The sequence below is a fragment of the Gorilla gorilla genome, chromosome 20 (assembly GCF_029281585.2).
Source record: "Gorilla gorilla gorilla isolate KB3781 chromosome 20, NHGRI_mGorGor1-v2.1_pri, whole genome shotgun sequence".
NCBI lineage: Eukaryota > Metazoa > Chordata > Mammalia > Primates > Hominidae > Gorilla > Gorilla gorilla.
In genome coordinates this window covers 5,812,362-5,826,437 of record NC_073244.2, presented here as the reverse complement: position 1 = coordinate 5,826,437, position 14,076 = coordinate 5,812,362, and positions in this window count along the sequence as shown.

Below are 14,076 nucleotides of genomic sequence, written 5' to 3'. Positions count from 1 at the left end.
GTCATGGACAGGGCCCAGGTTTAGGGGTGTTTTAGGGTCAGGGCCAGGGCCCAGGGTAAGGGTTGTTTCAGTGTCAGGGCCAGGGCCCAGGGTTAGGGTTGTTTTAGGGTCAGGGCCAGGGTCCAGTGTAAGGGTTGTTTCAGTGTCAGGGCCAGGGTCCAGGGTTAGGGTTGTTTTAGGGTCAGGGCCCAGGGTTAGGGTTGTTTTAGGGTGAGGTCCAGGGCCCAGGGATAGGCTTGTTTTAGGGTCAGGGCCAGGGCCCAGGTTTAGGCTTGTTTTAGGGTCAGGGCCAGGGCCCAGGTTTAGGCTTGTTTTAGGGTCAGGGCCAGGGCCAAGGGTTAGGCTTGTATTAGGGTCAGGTCCAAGGCCCAGGGTTAGGCTTGTTTTAGGGTCAGGGCCAGGGCCCAGGGTTAGGCTTGTTTTAGGGTCAGGGCCAGGGCCCAAGATTAGGCTTGTTTTAGGGTCAAGGACAGGGCCCAGGGTTATGGTTGTTTTAGGGTCAGGGCCACGGCCCAGGGTTAGGCTTGTTTTAGGGTCAGGGCCAGGGCCCAGGGTTAGGCTTGTTTTAGGGTCAGGGCCAGGGCCCAGGGTTAGAGTTGTTTTAGGGTCAGGGCCAGGGCCCAGCGTTAGGGTTGTTTTAGGGTCAGGGCCAGGGCCCACGGTTAGGGTTGTTTTAGGGTCAGGTCCTGGGTTCAGGGTTAGGCTTGTTTTAGTGCCAGGGCCCAGGGTTCGGGTTGTTTTAGGGTCAGGGCCAGGGCCCAGGGTCAGGGTTGTTTTAGGTCAGTGCCAGGGCCCAGCATTAGGGTTGTTTTAAGGTCAGGGCCAGGGCCCAGGTTTATGGGTGTTTTAGGGTCAGGGACAGGGCCCAGCGTTAGGGTTGTTTTACGGTCAGGGCAGGGCCCAGGGTTAGGGTTGTTTTAGGGTCAGGGCCAGGGCCCAGGGTTAGGATTGTTTTAGGGTCAGGACCTGGGCCCAGGGTTAGGCTTGTTTTAGGGTCAGGGCCAGGGCCCAGGGTTAGGCTTGTTTTAGGGTCAGGGCCAGGGCCCAGGGTTAGGCTTGTTTTAGGGTCAGAGCCAGGTCCCAGGGTTAGGGTTGTTTTAGGGTCAGGGTTAGGGCCAGGGCCCAGGGTTAGGGTTTTTTTAGGGTCAGGGTGAGGGCCCAGGGTTAGGCTTGTTTTAGGGTCAGGGCCAGGGCCCAGGTTTAGGGTTGTTTTAGGTCCGGGCCATGGCCCAGGGTTAGGGTTGTTTTAGGTCAGGGCCAGCTCCCAGGGTTAGGGTTGTTTTAGGGTCAGGGCCAGGGCCCAGGGTTAGGGTTGTTTTCGGGTCAGGGCTAGGGCCCAGGTTTAGGCTTGTTTTAGGGACAGGGCCAGGGCCCAGGGTTAGGCTTGTTTTAGGGTCAGGGCCAGGGCCCAGGGTTAGGGTTGTTTTAGGTTCAGGACCTGGGCCCAGTGTTAGGCTTGTTTTAGTGCCAGTGCCCAGGGTTACGGTTGTTTTAGGGTCAGGGACAGGGTCCAGGTTTAGGGTTGTTTTAGGTCAGGGCCAGGGTCCAGGAATAGGGTTGTTTTAGGGTCAGTGCCCGGGCCCAGGGTTAGGGTTGTTTTAAGGTCAGGGCCAGGGTCCAGGGTAAGGGTTGTTTCCGTGTCAGGGCCAGGGCCCAGGGTTAGGGTTGTTTTAGGGTTAGGGCCAGGGCCCAGGGTTATGGTTATTTTAGGGTCAGTGCCCAGGGTTAGGGTTGTTTTAGGACATGGCCAGGGCCCAGGGATAGGGTTGTTTTAGGGTCAGTGCCAGGGCCCAGGGTTAGGCTTGTTTTAGGGTCAGGGTCAGGGCCCAGGGTTAGGCTTGTTTTTGGGTCAGGTCCTGGGCCCACGGTTAGGCTTGTTTTAGGGTCAGGGCCAGGGCCCAGGTTTAGGCTTGTTTTAGGGTCAAGGACAGGGCCCAGGGTTAGGGTTGTTTTAGGGTCAGGCCCAGGGCCCAGGGTTAGGGGTGTTTTAGGTTCAGGGCCAGGGCCCAGGGTTACGGTTGTTTTAGGGTCAGGATCTGGGCCCAGGTTTAGGCTTGTTTTAGTGCCAGGGCCCAGGGTTAGGGTTGTTTTAGGGTCAGGGCCAGGGCCCAGGGTTAGGGTTGTTTTAGGGTCAGGGCCAGGGCCCAGGGTTAGGCCTGTTTTAGGGTCAGGGACAGGGCCCAGGGTTAGGGTTGTTTTAGGGTCAGGGCCAGGGCCCAGGGTTAGGTTTGTTTTAGTGTCAGGGCCAGGGCCCAGCGTTAGGCTTGTTTTAGGGTCAGGGCCAGGGCCCAGGGTTAGGGTTGTTTTAGGGTCAGGTCCTGGCCCCAGGGTTAGGCTTGTTTTAGTGCCAGGGCCCAGGGTTAGGGTTGTTTTAGGGTCAGGGCCAGGGCCCAGGTTTACGGTTGTTTTAAGTCAGGGCCAGGGCCCAGGGTTAGGGTTGTTTTAGGGTCAGGGCGAGGGCCCAGGGTTAGGCTTGTTTTAGGGTCTGGGCCAGGGCCCAGGTTTAGGTTTGTTTTAGGTCAGGGCCAGGGCCCAGGGCTAGGGTTGTTTTAGGTCAGGGACAGGTCCCACGGTTAGGGTTGTTTTAGGGTCAGGGCCAGGGCCCAGGGTTAGGGTTGTTTTAGGGTCAGGGCTAGGGCCCAGGTTTAGGCTTGTTTTAGGGTCAGGGCCAGGGCCCAGGGTTAGGCTTGTTTTAGGGTCAGGGCTAGGGCCGAGCGTTAGGCTTGTTTTAGGGTCAGGGACAGGGCCCAGGGTTAGGGTTGTTTTAGGGTCAGGGCCAGGGCCCAGGGTTAGGCTTGTTTTAGGGTCAGGGCCAGGGCCCAGGGTTAGGCTTGTTTTAGGGTCAGGACCTGGGCCCAGTTTTAGGCTTGTTTTAGTGCCAGGGCCCTGGGTTAGGGTTGTTTTAGGGTCAGGGAGAGGGCCCAGGGTTAGGGTTGTTTTAGGTTCAGGACCTGGGCCCAGGGTTAGGCTTGTTTTAGTGCCAGGGCCCTGGGCTAGGGTTGTTTTAGGGTCAGGGCCAGGGCCCAGGGTAAGGGTTGTTTTAGGTCAGGGCCAGGGCCCAGCATTAGGGTTGTTTTAGGGTCATGGACAGGGCCCAGGTTTAGGGGTGTTTTAGGGTCAGGGCCAGGGCCCAGGGTAAGGGTTGTTTCAGTGTCAGGGCCAGGGCCCAGGGTTAGGGTTGTTTTAGGGTCAGGGCCAGGGTCCAGTGTAAGGGTTGTTTCAGTGTCAGGGCCAGGGTCCAGGGTTAGGGTTGTTTTAGGGTCAGGGCCCAGGGTTAGGGTTGTTTTAGGGTGAGGTCCAGGGCCCAGGGATAGGCTTGTTTTAGGGTCAGGGCCAGGGCCCAGGTTTAGGCTTGTTTTAGGGTCAGGGCCAGGGCCCAGGTTTAGGCTTGTTTTAGGGTCAGGGCCAGGGCCAAGGGTTAGGCTTGTATTAGGGTCAGGTCCAAGGCCCAGGGTTAGGCTTGTTTTAGGGTCAGGGCCAGGGCCCAGGGTTAGGCTTGTTTTAGGGTCAGGGCCAGGGCCCAAGATTAGGCTTGTTTTAGGGTCAAGGACAGGGCCCAGGGTTATGGTTGTTTTAGGGTCAGGGCCACGGCCCAGGGTTAGGCTTGTTTTAGGGTCAGGGCCAGGGCCCAGGGTTAGGCTTGTTTTAGGGTCAGGGCCAGGGCCCAGGGTTAGAGTTGTTTTAGGGTCAGGGCCAGGGCCCAGCGTTAGGGTTGTTTTAGGGTCAGGGCCAGGGCCCACGGTTAGGGTTGTTTTAGGGTCAGGTCCTGGGTTCAGGGTTAGGCTTGTTTTAGTGCCAGGGCCCAGGGTTCGGGTTGTTTTAGGGTCAGGGCCAGGGCCCAGGGTCAGGGTTGTTTTAGGTCAGTGCCAGGGCCCAGCATTAGGGTTGTTTTAAGGTCAGGGCCAGGGCCCAGGTTTATGGGTGTTTTAGGGTCAGGGACAGGGCCCAGCGTTAGGGTTGTTTTACGGTCAGGGCAGGGCCCAGGGTTAGGGTTGTTTTAGGGTCAGGGCCAGGGCCCAGGGTTAGGATTGTTTTAGGGTCAGGACCTGGGCCCAGGGTTAGGCTTGTTTTAGGGTCAGGGCCAGGGCCCAGGGTTAGGCTTGTTTTAGGGTCAGGGCCAGGGCCCTGGTTTAGGGTTGTTTTAGGTCCGGGCCATGGCCCAGGGTTAGGGTTGTTTTAGGTCAGGGCCAGCTCCCAGGGTTAGGGTTGTTTTAGGGTCAGGGCCAGGGCCCAGGGTTAGGGTTGTTTTCGGGTCAGGGCTAGGGCCCAGGTTTAGGCTTGTTTTAGGGTCAGGGCCAGGGCCCAGGGTTAGGGTTGTTTTAGGTTCAGGACCTGGGCCCAGTGTTAGGCTTGTTTTAGTGCCAGTGCCCAGGGTTACGGTTGTTTTAGGGTCAGGGACAGGGTCCAGGTTTAGGGTTGTTTTAGGTCAGGGCCAGGGTCCAGGAATAGGGTTGTTTTAGGGTCAGTGCCCGGGCCCAGGGTTAGGGTTGTTTTAAGGTCAGGGCCAGGGTCCAGGGTAAGGGTTGTTTCCGTGTCAGGGCCAGGGCCCAGGGTTAGGGTTGTTTTAGGGTTAGGGCCAGGGCCTAGGGTTATGGTTATTTTAGGGTCAGTGCCCAGGGTTAGGGTTGTTTTAGGACATGGCCCGGGCCCAGGGATAGGGTTGTTTTAGGGTCAGTGCCAGGGCCCAGGGTTAGGCTTGTTTTAGGGTCAGGGTCAGGGCCCAGGGTTAGGCTTGTTTTTGGGTCAGGTCCTGGGCCCACGGTTAGGCTTGTTTTAGGGTCAGGGCCAGGGCCCAGGTTTAGGCTTGTTTTAGGGTCAAGGACAGGGCCCAGGGTTAGGGTTGTTTTAGGGTCAGGCCCAGGGCCCAGGGTTAGGGGTGTTTTAGGTTCAGGGCCAGGGCCCAGGGTTACGGTTGTTTTAGGGTCAGGATCTGGGCCCAGGTTTAGGCTTGTTTTAGTGCCAGGGCCCAGGGTTAGGGTTGTTTTAGGGTCAGGGCCAGGGCCCAGGGTTAGGGTTGTTTTAGGGTCAGGGCCAGGGCCCAGGGTTAGGCCTGTTTTAGGGTCAGGGACAGGGCCCAGGGTTAGGGTTGTTTTAGGGTCAGGGCCAGGGCCCAGGGTTAGGTTTGTTTTAGTGTCAGGGCCAGGGCCCAGCGTTAGGCTTGTTTTAGGTTCAGGGCCAGGGCCCAGGGTTAGGGTTGTTTTAGGGTCAGGGCCAGGGCCCAGGGTTAGGGTTGTTTTAGGGTCAGGTCCTGGCCCCAGGGTTAGGTTTGTTTTAGTGCCAGGGCCCAGGGTTAGGGTTGTTTTAGGGTCAGGGCCAGGGCCCAGGTTTACGGTTGTTTTAAGTCAGGGCCAGGGCCCAGGGTTAGGGTTGTTTTAGGTCAGGGCCAGGTCCCAGGGTTAGGCTTGTTTTAGGGTCAGGGCCAGGGCCCAGGGTTAGGGTTGTTTTAGGTCATGGCCAGGGCCCAGGGTTAGGGTTGTTTTAGGGTCAGAGCCCAGGATTAGAATTGTTTTAGGGTTAGTGCCCATGGTTGGGTTTATTTTAGGGTCAGGGTCAGGGCCCAGGGTTAGGTTTGTTTTAGGGTCAGGGTCAGGGCCCAGGGTTAGGGTTGTTTTAGGGTCAGGGCCAGGGCCCAGGTTTAGGCTTGTTTTAGGGTCAGGGCCAGGGCCCAGGGTTAGGGTTGTTTTAGGGTCAGGGCAAGGGCCCAGGTTTAGGGTTGTTTTAGGGTAAGGTCCAGTTCCCAGGGTTAGGGTTGTTTTAAGTTCAGGGCCAGGGCCCAGGGTTAGGGTTGTGTTAGGGTCAGGGCCAGGGCCCAGGGTTAGGATTGTTTTAGGGTCAGGACCTGGGCCCAGGGTTAGGCTTGTTTTAGGGTCAGGGCCAGGGCCCAGGGTTAGGCTTGTTTTAGGGTCAGAGCCAGGTCCCAGGGTTAGGGTTGTTTTAGGGTCAGGGTTAGGGCCAGTGCCCAGGGTTAGGGTTTTTTTAGGGTCATGGTGAGGGCCCAGGGTTATGCTTGTTTTAGGGTCAGGGCCCTGGCCCAGGTTTAGGGTTGTTTTAGGTCCGGGCCATGGCCCAGGGTTAGGGTTGTTTTAGGTCAGGGCCAACTCCCAGGGTTAGGGTTGTTTTAGGGTCAGGGCCAGGGCCCAGGGTTAGGGTTGTTTTCGGGTCAGGGCTAGGGCCCAGGTTTAGGCTTGTTTTAGGGACAGGGCCAGGGCCCAGGGTTAGGCTTGTTTTAGGGTCAGGGCCAGAGCCGAGCGTTAGGGTTGTTTTAGGGTCAGGGACAGGGCCCAGGGTTAGGGTTGTTTTAGGGTCAGGGCCAGGGCCCAGGGTTAGGCTTGTTTTAGGGTCAGGGCCAGGGCCCAGGATTAGGGTTGTTTTAGGTTCAGGACCTGGGCCCAGTGTTAGGCTTGTTTTAGTGCCAGTGCCCAGGGTTACGGTTGTTTTAGGGTCAGGGACAGGGTCCAGGTTTAGGGTTGTTTTAGGTCAGGGCCAGGGTCCAGGAATAGGGTTGTTTTAGGGTCAGTGCCCGGGCCCAGGGTTAGGGTTGTTTTAAGGTCAGGGCCAGGGTCCAGGGTAAGGGTTGTTTCCGTGTCAGGGCCAGGGCCCAGGGTTAGGGTTGTTTTAGGGTTAGGGCCAGGGCCCAGGGTTATGGTTATTTTAGGGTCAGTGCCCAGGGTTAGGGTTGTTTTAGGACATGGCCAGGGCCCAGGGATAGGGTTGTTTTAGGGTCAGTGCCAGGGCCCAGGGTTAGGCTTGTTTTAGGGTCAGGGTCAGGGCCCAGGGTTAGGCTTGTTTTTGGGTCAGGTCCTGGGCCCACGGTTAGGCTTGTTTTAGGGTCAGGGCCAGGGCCCAGGTTTAGGCTTGTTTTAGGGTCAAGGACAGGGCCCAGGGTTAGGGTTGTTTTAGGGTCAGGCCCAGGGCCCAGGGTTAGGGGTGTTTTAGGTTCAGGGCCAGGGCCCAGGGTTACGGTTGTTTTAGGGTCAGGATCTGGGCCCAGGTTTAGGCTTGTTTTAGTGCCAGGGCCCAGGGTTAGGGTTGTTTTAGGGTCAGGGCCAGGGCCCAGGGTTAGGGTTGTTTTAGGGTCAGGGCCAGGGCCCAGGGTTAGGCCTGTTTTAGGGTCAGGGACAGGGCCCAGGGTTAGGGTTGTTTTAGGGTCAGGGCCAGGGCCCAGGGTTAGGTTTGTTTTAGTGTCAGGGCCAGGGCCCAGCGTTAGGCTTGTTTTAGGTTCAGGGCCAGGGCCCAGGGTTAGGGTTGTTTTAGGGTCAGGGCCAGGGCCCAGGGTTAGGGTTGTTTTAGGGTCAGGTCCTGGCCCCAGGGTTAGGCTTGTTTTAGTGCCAGGGCCCAGGGTTAGGGTTGTTTTAGGGTCAGGGCCAGGGCCCAGGTTTACGGTTGTTTTAAGTCAGGGCCAGGGCCCAGGGTTAGGGTTGTTTTAGGTCAGGGCCAGGTCCCAGGGTTAGGCTTGTTTTAGGGTCAGGGCCAGGGCCCAGGGTTAGGGTTGTTTTAGGTCATGGCCAGGGCCCAGGGTTAGGGTTGTTTTAGGTCAGGGCCAGGTCCCAGGGTTGGGGTTGTTTTAGGGTCAGGGCCCAGGATTAGAATTGTTTTAGGGTTAGTGCCCATGGTTGGGTTTATTTTAGGGTCAGGGTCAGGGCCCAGGGTTAGGTTTGTTTTAGGGTCAGGGTCAGGGCCCAGGGTTAGGGTTGTTTTAGGGTCAGGGCCAGGGCCCAGGTTTAGGCTTGTTTTAGGGTCAGGGCCAGGGCCCAGGGTTAGGGTTGTTTTAGGGTCAGGGCAAGGGCCCAGGTTTAGGGTTGTTTTAGGGTAAGGTCCAGGGCCCAGGGTTAGGGTTGTTTTAAGTTCAGGGCCAGGGCCCAGGGTTAGGGTTGTGTTAGGGTCAGGGCCAGGGCCCAGGGTTAGGATTGTTTTAGGGTCAGGACCTGGGCCCAGGGTTAGGCTTGTTTTAGGGTCAGGGCCAGGCCCCAGGGTTAGGCTTGTTTTAGGGTCAGAGCCAGGGCCCAGGGTTAGGGTTGTTTTAGGGTCAGGGTTAGGGCCAGTGCCCAGGGTTAGGGTTTTTTTAGGGTCAGGGCGAGGGCCCAGGGTTAGGCTTGTTTTAGGGTCTGGGCCAGGGCCCAGGTTTAGGTTTGTTTTAGGTCAGGGCCAGGGCCCAGGGCTAGGGTTGTTTTAGGTCAGGGACAGGTCCCACGGTTAGGGTTGTTTTAGGGTCAGGGCCAGGGCCCAGGGTTAGGGTTGTTTTAGGGTCAGGGCTAGGGCCCAGGTTTAGGCTTGTTTTAGGGTCAGGGCCAGGGCCCAGGGTTAGGCTTGTTTTAGGGTCAGGGCTAGGGCCGAGCGTTAGGCTTGTTTTAGGGTCAGGGACAGGGCCCAGGGTTAGGGTTGTTTTAGGGTCAGGGCCAGGGCCCAGGGTTAGGCTTGTTTTAGGGTCAGGGCCAGGGCCCAGGGTTAGGCTTGTTTTAGGGTCAGGACCTGGGCCCAGTTTTAGGCTTGTTTTAGTGCCAGGGCCCTGGGTTAGGGTTGCTTTAGGGTCAGGGCCAGGGCCCAGGGTTAGGGTTGTTTTAGGTTCAGGACCTGGGCCCAGGGTTAGGCTTGTTTTAGTGCCAGGGCCCTGGGCTAGGGTTGTTTTAGGGTCAGGGCCAGGGCCCAGGGTAAGGGTTGTTTTAGGTCAGGGCCAGGGCCCAGCATTAGGGTTGTTTTAGGGTCATGGACAGGGCCCAGGTTTAGGGGTGTTTTAGGGTCAGGGCCAGGGCCCAGGGTAAGGGTTGTTTCAGTGTCAGGGCCAGGGCCCAGGGTTAGGGTTGTTTTAGGGTCAGGGCCAGGGTCCAGTGTAAGGGTTGTTTCAGTGTCAGGGCCAGGGTCCAGGGTTAGGGTTGTTTTAGGGTCAGGGCCCAGGGTTAGGGTTGTTTTAGGGTGAGGTCCAGGGCCCAGGGATAGGCTTGTTTTAGGGTCAGGGCCAGGGCCCAGGTTTAGGCTTGTTTTAGGGTCAGGGCCAGGGCCCAGGTTTAGGCTTGTTTTAGGGTCAGGGCCAGGGCCAAGGGTTAGGCTTGTATTAGGGTCAGGTCCAAGGCCCAGGGTTAGGCTTGTTTTAGGGTCAGGGCCAGGGCCCAGGGTTAGGCTTGTTTTAGGGTCAGGGCCAGGGCCCAAGATTAGGCTTGTTTTAGGGTCAAGGACAGGGCCCAGGGTTATGGTTGTTTTAGGGTCAGGGCCACGGCCCAGGGTTAGGCTTGTTTTAGGGTCAGGGCCAGGGCCCAGGGTTAGGCTTGTTTTAGGGTCAGGGCCAGGGCCCAGGGTTAGAGTTGTTTTAGGGTCAGGGCCAGGGCCCAGCGTTAGGGTTGTTTTAGGGTCAGGGCCAGGGCCCACGGTTAGGGTTGTTTTAGGGTCAGGTCCTGGGTTCAGGGTTAGGCTTGTTTTAGTGCCAGGGCCCAGGGTTCGGGTTGTTTTAGGGTCAGGGCCAGGGCCCAGGGTCAGGGTTGTTTTAGGTCAGTGCCAGGGCCCAGCATTAGGGTTGTTTTAAGGTCAGGGCCAGGGCCCAGGTTTATGGGTGTTTTAGGGTCAGGGACAGGGCCCAGCGTTAGGGTTGTTTTACGGTCAGGGCAGGGCCCAGGGTTAGGGTTGTTTTAGGGTCAGGGCCAGGGCCCAGGGTTAGGATTGTTTTAGGGTCAGGACCTGGGCCCAGGGTTAGGCTTGTTTTAGGGTCAGGGCCATGGCCCAGGGTTAGGCTTGTTTTAGGGTCAGGGCCAGGGCCCAGGGTTAGGCTTGTTTTAGGGTCAGGGCCAGGGCCCAGGGTTAGGGTTGTTTTAGGTTCAGGACCTGGGCCCAGTGTTAGGCTTGTTTTAGTGCCAGCTCCCAGGGTTAGGGTTGTTTTAGGGTCAGGGCCAGGGTCCAGGTTTAGGGTTGTTTTAGGTCAGGGCCAGGGTCCAGGAATAGGGTTGTTTTAGGGTCAGTGCCCGGGCCCAGGGTTAGGGTTGTTTTAAGGTCAGGGCCAGGGTCCAGGGTAAGGGTTGTTTCCGTGTCAGGGCCAGGGCCCAGGGTTAGGGTTGTTTTAGGGTTAGGGCCAGGGCCCAGGGTTATGGTTATTTTAGGGTCAGTGCCCAGGGTTAGGGTTGTTTTAGGACATGGCCAGGGCCCAGGGATAGGGTTGTTTTAGGGTCAGGCCCAGGGCCCAGGGTTAGGCTTGTTTTAGGGTCAGGGTCAGGGCCCAGGGTTAGGCTTGTTTTTGGGTCAGGTCCTGGGCCCACGGTTAGGCTTGTTTTAGGGTCAGGGCCAGGGCCCAGGTTTAGGCTTGTTTTAGGGTCAAGGACAGGGCCCAGGGTTAGGGTTGTTTTAGGGTCAGGCCCAGGGCCCAGGGTTAGTGGTGTTTTAGGTTCAGGGCCAGGGCCCAGGGTTACGGTTGTTTTAGGGTCAGGATCTGGGCCCAGGTTTAGGCTTGTTTTAGTGCCAGGGCCCAGGGTTAGGGTTGTTTTAGGGTCAGGGCCAGGGCCCAGGGTTAGGGTTGTTTTAGGGTCAGGGCCAGGGCCCAGGGTTAGGCCTGTTTTAGGGTCAGGGACAGGGCCCAGGGTTAGGGTTGTTTTAGTGCCAGGGCCCAGGGTTAGGGTTGTTTTAGGGTCAGGGCCAGGGCCCAGGTTTACGGTTGTTTTAAGTCAGGGCCAGGGCCCAGGGTTAGGGTTGTTTTAGGTCAGGGCCAGGTCCCAGGGTTAGGCTTGTTTTAGGGTCAGGGCCAGGGCCCAGGGTTAGGGTTGTTTTAGGTCATGGCCAGGGCCCAGGGTTAGGGTTGTTTTAGGTCAGGGCCAGGTCCCAGGGTTGGGGTTGTTTTAGGGTCAGGGCCCAGGATTAGAATTGTTTTAGGGTTAGTGCCCATGGTTGGGTTTATTTTAGGGTCAGGGTCAGGGCCCAGGGTTAGGTTTGTTTTAGGGTCAGGGTCAGGGCCCAGGGTTAGGGTTGTTTTAGGGTAAGGGCCAGGGCCCAGGTTTAGGCTTGTTTTAGGGTCAGGGCCAGGGCCCAGGGTTAGGGTTGTTTTAGGGTCAGGGCAAGGGCCCAGGTTTAGGGTTGTTTTAGGGTAAGGTCCAGGGCCCAGGGTTAGGGTTGTTTTAAGTTCAGGGCCAGGGCCCAGGGTTAGGGTTGTGTTAGGGTCAGGGCCAGGGCCCAGGGTTAGGATTGTTTTAGGGTCAGGACCTGGGCCCAGGGTTAGGCTTGTTTTAGGGTCAGGGCCAGGCCCCAGGGTTAGGCTTGTTTTAGGGTCAGAGCCAGGGCCCAGGGTTAGGGTTGTTTTAGGGTCAGGGTTAGGGCCAGTGCCCAGGGTTAGGGATTTTTTAGGGTCAGGGCGAGGGCCCAGGGTTAGGCTTGTTTTAGGGTCTGGGCCAGGGCCCAGGTTTAGGTTTGTTTTAGGTCAGGGCCAGGGCCCAGGGCTAGGGTTGTTTTAGATCAGGGACAGGTCCCACGGTTAGGGTTGTTTTAGGGTCAGGGCCAGGGCCCAGGGTTAGGGTTGTTTTAGGTTCAGGACCTGGGCCCAGGGTTAGGCTTGTTTTAGTGCCAGGGCCCTGGGCTAGGGTTGTTTTAGGGTCAGGGCCAGGGCCCAGGGTAAGGGTTGTTTTAGGTCAGGGCCAGGGCCCAGCATTAGGGTTGTTTTAGGGTCATGGACAGGGCCCAGGTTTAGGGGTGTTTTAGGGTCAGGGCCAGGGCCCAGGGTAAGGGTTGTTTCAGTGTCAGGGCCAGGGCCCAGGGTTAGGGTTGTTTTAGGGTCAGGGCCAGGGTCCAGTGTAAGGGTTGTTTCAGTGTCAGGGCCAGGGTCCAGGGTTAGGGTTGTTTTAGGGTCAGGGCCCAGGGTTAGGGTTGTTTTAGGGTGAGGTCCAGGGCCCAGGGATAGGCTTGTTTTAGGGTCAGGGCCAGGGCCGAGGTTTAGGCTTGTTTTAGGGTCAGGGCCAGGGCCCAGGTTTAGGCTTGTTTTAGGGTCAGGGCCAGGGCCAAGGGTTAGGCTTGTATTAGGGTCAGGTCCAAGGCCCAGGGTTAGGCTTGTTTTAGGGTCAGGGCCAGGGCCCAGGGTTAGGCTTGTTTTAGGGTCAGGGCCAGGGCCCAGGGTTAGGCTTGTTTTAGGGTCAGGGCCAGGGCCCAGGGTTAGAGTTGTTTTAGGGTCAGGGCCAGGGCCCAGCGTTAGGGTTGTTTTAGGGTCAGGGCCAGGGCCCACGGTTAGGGTTGTTTTAGGGTCAGGTCCTGGGTTCAGGGTTAGGCTTGTTTTAGTGCCAGGGCCCAGGGTTCGGGTTGTTTTAGGGTCAGGGCCAGGGCCCAGGGTCAGGGTTGTTTTAGGTCAGTGCCAGGGCCCAGCATTAGGGTTGTTTTAAGGTCAGGGCCAGGGCCCAGGTTTATGGGTGTTTTAGGGTCAGGGACAGGGCCCAGCGTTAGGGTTGTTTTACGGTCAGGGCAGGGCCCAGGGTTAGGGTTGTTTTAGGGTCAGGGCCAGGGCCCAGGGTTAGGATTGTTTTAGGGTCAGGACCTGGGCCCAGGGTTAGGCTTGTTTTAGGGTCAGGGCCAGGGCCCAGGGTTAGGCTTGTTTTAGGGTCAGGGCCAGGGCCCAGGGTTAGGCTTGTTTTAGGGTCAGAGCCAGGTCCCAGGGTTAGGGTTGTTTTAGGTTCAGGGTTAGGGCCAGGGCCCAGGGTTAGGGTTTTTTTAGGGTCAGTGTGAGGGCCCAGGGTTAGGCTTGTTTTAGGGTCAGGGCCAGGGCCCAGGTTTAGGGTTGTTTTAGGTCCGGGCCATGGCCCAGGGTTAGGGTTGTTTTAGGTCAGGGCCAGCTCCCAGGGTTAGGGTTGTTTTAGGGTCAGGGCCAGGGCCCAGGGTTAGGGTTGTTTTCGGGTCAGGGCTAGGGCCCAGGTTTAGGCTTGTTTTAGGGACAGGGCCAGGGCCCAGGGTTAGGCTTGTTTTAGGGTCAGGGCCAGAGCCGAGCGTTAGGCTTGTTTTAGGGTCAGGGACAGGGCCCAGGGTTAGGGTTGTTTTAGGGTCAGGGCCAGGGCCCAGGGTTAGGCTTGTTTTAGGGTCAGGGCCAGGGCTCAGGGTTAGGGTTGTTTTAGGTTCAGGACCTGGGCCCAGTGTTAGGCTTGTTTTAGTGCCAGTGCCCAGGGTTACGGTTGTTTTAGGGTCAGGGACAGGGTCCAGGTTTAGGGTTGTTTTAGGTCAGGGCCAGGGTCCAGGAATAGGGTTGTTTTAGGGTCGGTGCCCGGGCCCAGGGTTAGGGTTGTTTTAAGGTCAGGGCCAGGGTCCAGGGTAAGGGTTGTTTCCGTGTCAGGGCCAGGGCCCAGGGTTAGGGTTGTTTTAGGGTTAGGGCCAGGGCCCAGGGTTATGGTTATTTTAGGGTCAGTGCCCAGGGTTAGGGTTGTTTTAGGACATGGCCAGGGCCCAGGGATAGGGTTGTTTTAGGGTCAGTGCCAGGGCCCAGGGTTAGGCTTGTTTTAGGGTCAGGGTCAGGGCCCAGGGTTAGGCTTGTTTTTGGGTCAGGTCCTGGGCCCACGGTTAGGCTTGTTTTAGGGTCAGGGCCAGGGCCCAGGTTTAGGCTTGTTTTAGGGTCAAGGACAGGGCCCAGGGTTAGGGTTGTTTTAGGGTCAGGCCCAGGGCCCAGGGTTAGGGGTGTTTTAGGTTCAGGGCCAGGGCCCAGGGTTACGGTTGTTTTAGGGTCAGGATCTGGGCCCAGGTTTAGGCTTGTTTTAGTGCCAGGGCCCAGGGTTAGGGTTGTTTTAGGGTCAGGGCCAGGGCCCAGGGTTAGGGTTGTTTTAGGGTCAGGGCCAGGGCCCAGGGTTAGGCTTGTTTTAGGGTCAGGGCCAGGGACCAGGGTTAGGGTTGTTTTAGGGTCAGGGCCAGGGCCGAGGGTTAGGCTTGTTTTAGGGTCAGGGCCAGGGCCCACGGTTAGGGTTGTTTTAGGGTGAGGGCCAGGGACCAGGGTTAGGCTTGTTTTAGGGTCAGGGCCAGGGCCCAGCGTTAGGGTTGTTATAGGTTCAGGGCCAGGGCCCAGGATTAGGCTTGTTTTCGGGTCAGGGCCAGGGCCCAGGTTCAGGCTTGTTTTAGTGCCAGGGCCCAGGGTTAGGGTTGTTTTAG